The sequence below is a fragment of the Esox lucius genome, chromosome 19 (assembly GCF_011004845.1).
Source record: "Esox lucius isolate fEsoLuc1 chromosome 19, fEsoLuc1.pri, whole genome shotgun sequence".
Lineage (NCBI taxonomy): Eukaryota > Metazoa > Chordata > Actinopteri > Esociformes > Esocidae > Esox > Esox lucius.
This window is the reverse complement of record NC_047587.1, coordinates 30,762,007-30,767,212: the sequence shown is the minus strand read 5'-3', so window position 1 is coordinate 30,767,212 and position 5,206 is coordinate 30,762,007. Positions and strand designations below refer to the sequence as shown.

General features: G+C 36.9%; 1 non-coding gene across 1 annotated transcript; it reads right to left on the bottom strand.

Moving 5' to 3' along the window:
• Window positions 1-847: 847 nt before the first annotated feature.
• On the bottom strand, window positions 848-987 carry LOC114829663. The gene has a single exon (XR_003777537.1). It is a non-coding gene; the product is annotated as a U4 spliceosomal RNA (small nuclear RNA).
• Between the last annotated feature and the right edge of the window lie 4,219 nt (window positions 988-5,206).

Sequence of the window (5,206 nt, the reverse complement as noted above, 5' to 3'; positions counted from 1 at the left end):
TACCCTACTGATTGGCATAGGAGTACTGAACACGCTTTGACTAATGTAGCCTTTCTGAAAACGATTGGTTGTAACCACATTTGGGGTATCTTAATTTGAAAATTAGGTTAGAAAATAAATTACAGGGAAAGTATGCACTTAGTTCATAGAACCAGGGTTACGTGAGTAACCATTGGCAGAGTCTGGATGAGGTACTAAACGCAGCAATATCTGTACTCTTCCTGCAAATGTTGCACTAACTTTTAATGGTAGTAAAAACAAAATAGCATTATCGGATTCCTGAAAGAGGAAACCTGTCTTCTATTTGTCTGTTTTCTGAAACCCTTCAGAATGGACAAGACTAAGCAGTGAATCAGACTTGGGATAAAAGAACACACTTAATGAATAATGTCTTGAATCATACACCATCTGAATTAAGTGGTAATTAATATAATGTGTCCATGAATAGCACTACTTCATGCTGTTGTGTATAAAAGTATCTGCTAAATGTCAAATTATTATGCATGATGTTGTAATACATACTACATATGGTATGAATGACACGTTCTCACACAGTGTAATGATGCCCTCACGTGGTTGCTGAATGTCCCTGCAAAATGAATGTTTGTTGGTTGATACTGGCACCTCCTGGTCCTTATGATGTATGACAATACGTTGCATACAGAATGGTGAACAGTTGGGATGGCATTACACACTTCGGGGAACTTGTGAAGGAAATCTACACAAACCAAAAAAACATCCGTCACTACGGACGGTCACATATAACAGCACTACTTCACTGAGACCGTGAAACATCATTCAGGTCCAACGACATTTCAATCGAGATTAATTTTCACAAGTAGATCAGTCTCCTTAGAGACCGTCAAAAATTGCTAAGCCGACTATATTGCAAGTCGTCTCAGCGGGGTATTGGGTAAAGTTTTCAACTAGCAATAATCGCGCCTCGGATAAACCTCATAGGCTACGATACTGCCACTGCGCAAAGCTAACGTACTAACAGGATCGGGTGGGAGGACTCTCACCGTAATGATTTTTCCAGTGACGGTTATATATAAAAAGTTAGTTTAAACAATATATACCGATACGCAACATATTTATAATAAAATACTACAATAATGTAAACAAGGATTTTGTTCCGTTTGTTTGTTCTTAGATATATACTATTCAAAATGAAAACGCGCACTGCATTGTGGGTTACAATTATATCAACACGGGGATAACTGAACTGGGGTTGCCTATGGTCTATATAGGCTAGAATATACGAAGACTCGTGTTGTACCATATCGAAAAAAAGCTGCTGGATTTAGAAGAAAGTCTAGTAACATTGGACATTGTAACGTTATAAAATGATGCATTAAGCCTTTCGTAAAAATTATATTTTAATTATCACTGTAAAGAAACTATAGACTACCGAAATGTTTCCTGATTCCCTCACGAATGAGCAAGCTTGTTTTCATCCGACCGATTTATTAATCATATTGAACAGTATTTTAAACCAGTTAAGAAATCCTAAAAATTAAAAAGGTTAAATACGTTTTTTTCCAAATACATGTAACGCACTTCCCTACTTGACTCTATATTATTTTGCTAGTGGGTAAAATACTTTCAAAATTGATTTAGGCAGAATAGTTTCACCCCGCGGCCGCCTTCTGTGTCCGGGCATTTATGGTTTTACAGAAAATATTACTGCTGAGGCGGCTGAGATAAGCCGCACCAGTCGTAAACCTGACTGACCCCACTCTCCGGTCTCGCCACAAGCACATATGCTAGTTCCTGACTCCTTACTACACATTTCAAACACCTTTAACACCCCCGTCTGAATACTACACATAGGAAAGTAAGGAAAGTAAAACAGTTTAAGCATGAATTATGTAAATATGAAGCACAAAATAACAAATATATTTTTAAATTTGAGGTAATTAATCGGTTTTCTGTTGTATGATATATCGAAGAAAAAATTGGTTTCTAAACACATATCTTACATTTCGCGAGATTTTGCGTAACTGCAGAAGAGGCGTGGAGCAGTTTACGTCATGTCTCCAGTACTGCAGGCTACATACGGCTGTTCGAATTCATGCAAGAATGCATACGCTTTTTGAGGGATATCTTGTTTTCCTGTGGTGTATTTATAGTTTTCTGAACAAGTAATAAAATATGTTTATAAGTATTAATGTGTACATTTCTGATATGTTTGAAGAATATAAACCGAGCAGGGCTCTTAGATCCATGAACACAGGTCAGCTAGTAGAGCCCAGAGTCCAAACTAAACATGGAGAAGCTGGGTTTAGCACTTATGCTGTACACAACTGGAATAAAGTACCAAAAGATCTTAAACGTCCCCAAACGTATCATACATTTTTTAATCCAGGTTAAAATACTAATCTTCGGACGTGCCTATGACTGAGCACTTAAACGTAACCACACTGTTTAGCCTTATAGCATCCTATGTTTTTATAAATTTTATTTTATGTTTACTTATTGTATGTTTTATTTTTATGATGTATTCATTTGTTTTGATGTTTTCATTTGAGTATTTTTTTTATGTTATTGTATTCCATATATTTTTCTTTGTAAAGCACATTGAATTGCTTCGATGTATGAATTGTGCTATAAAAATAAACTTGCTTGCTTGCAATGTACGTGTGCTTTAAGTGTTTAGCTTAGTAACGTTAGCTACGCTAGCTAGATTGTTAATCGTAGCTTTCTATAATGATTAAAATGACTTAATCCTTACGTTTATTTTGGAATTGAATTAGCAAGCAAATAGTTGCTGACATTTTTTTACGCATTTTGAGTGTTTTTGATTATAGACGAAACTGAAACTGAAAATATGATTATTATATAGGAACCGCTTGGAGCAAGAGCTACGATTCCCCATTCATTATTTCTATGATTCTAATCTCTTAGAACCCAACTTTCCATTACAAGTAGCTAATGCTAGTACAGTATGAAAATCTGATAATTTCCTCTGTTTTCTATGTATAGTTGAACAATTATTATTGTATTATTATTATTATAAATCAGCTCATGAGACACACTAGACAAGGTGTATGAGTTACTTGTATATACACGGATATGAAAAGAAATGTGACAACTTGGAAAGCATTGTGGTTCCTGTCATCATTGTACAATGTCCATCTAATAAGCTGCTTTCTGAATTAATAAGTACAATTTTCCCTGACTCTCTTGCTACCGGTTATGTTGAAGGTGGAAAATAAAAGTTTTATGAAAATTAACATAGAAATATATTTAAACAATAAGGCACAATGCAGTGTGGAATATGGCCAGTATATCTGGACATAACAGAACCCCCCTTAAGTCTTATTGCTATTACAACTGGCTACCAATGTAATTTGAGGTATAAAGTCTCATATACCAAGGATATCAGCCAATCAGCATTCAGGATTCAAAGCAGCCACTTTATGATTGTATTTAACCTTAGAATAATGCATGTCTGGTGTATGCAATTTACTGAATAGTAAATTAGTATATTTAGATTTACTCGGTAAGCGTTTAAAACACTTTTTACCCCATGCTTGCTAACGTCCTTGCTGACATACAACATTATCAGAAGATGAAACAAACATGAAATACAAATGTCTCTGCCTCAGCACTTTTACTTTTATTCATGCAAGGGTATTCAGCTTTACCTTTACCCTTTTTTTTTTTTCTCTGCCCAGAGTTGCTATTCTGGGATGGGTTAACATCCCCCTGACGAGGCCTGATTTGGCACAGGTGTGCCTCATCATGGGTAGCAGCTGAGCTCCGTTCAAAGACCCCATTTTGCAGCCATGTGCCAGGTGGTTCTCCCAGGGGTGTTTGCCCAATGGTGATGCGAGAGATGCCACTTTAACCCCACAATTGTCAGATTGTAGTTGAGATGGATAGATATCTTATACACCATGTTACTTGGAGACTATATATCAGTGCAATCCCTTGTTTTCTATTAAGTGTGTCTATTAGAAGCAGTTGCTGAATTTCTTTTTGGGATAATGCTATATGCTTTATATAATGGAGGTTCAGCAGCAGATAAGCAGAATGGTGTCAGGTGCAAAGCTGCCTGGCCTGTGCTGATGACACATTAGGGGGGATTTGCTTCAGCTGGACAGAGACAGGTGTAATGAGCCCCACGGGGCAGGATCCCTGTCAGTTGTAGAACAGGTAAGTATGTAGATAAGGGGATTATTCTGTGTCTGGGCCACATAATCTCAAATGAATCCGATGGCATGCTAACATTACCCATATACTCATCCTTACACCACAACCTAGGTATTACTACCTTACAACATTGGGAGTTGAAAGGAGCGGTGCTCACACCGCCAGCCTGATAATCTCTCAAACCAGGCTTGTGTACTACTTCTGCGCTGTGCGCTAGTTATGGACATATAATTGCGGTTTGGAGGTGGTGATAATCGGCTTTACTTCTTCTGAGGTGTCTTGATTACTTTTCTCTGAAAGCCCTAACAAGAATATCACAGGATTTACAAAATCCAACTCATTCTGGTGAAAAAATGTCCTAAAGGTTCTGAAAAATTTCTCTAGCTGATTACTAATATTGCTGATTACTAATATAGCTGATTACTAATATAGACATCTTTTTGCTTTCCAGGATGATTTCACAATTTTGAGACAGTATCAGACCCGATCATTCTGATCCAGATACCACATCATATTAAGAATGACAGAATCCAGATTTTCAATGCTATAACAGACGTATACATTGTCTCCCACTGAACAGATGTTGGTACTGATAGTAGACTGTCATATTTAAACAGAAATGAATAAAGCTGCATGATGAAAAATAAACATTATTATCCTTTCTAAAGTCACATTTGGTTAGGTTCAGGATAATCCATATTCTTTTAATCAAGATATCTCAGTTGCTCACTAGGTGTGTTTTAAAAAACACAAAACAACCTACAATCACTTGCTATAGTTGATCTGGATTTTCTAATCCTCATTCCTCTCCAAAGGATCAGAATCCTGAGGCTAGTATGGTACAAGGTTTGTATGCCTCCCAATAAGGACAAGGATGACCAAATCCTTATTCCTAACCGGAGGATCAGAATCCCAAACCTTTTATATTTGGAACAACCTTTGATTTAATCCGATCCAGGAGTGGTAATCCTATCAGATGTCTTGGAAAAGTTGGTGCCCGAGACAAGTTAAGGATTACATTTGGTCCACTTGCTATCCCCGAGGCTGA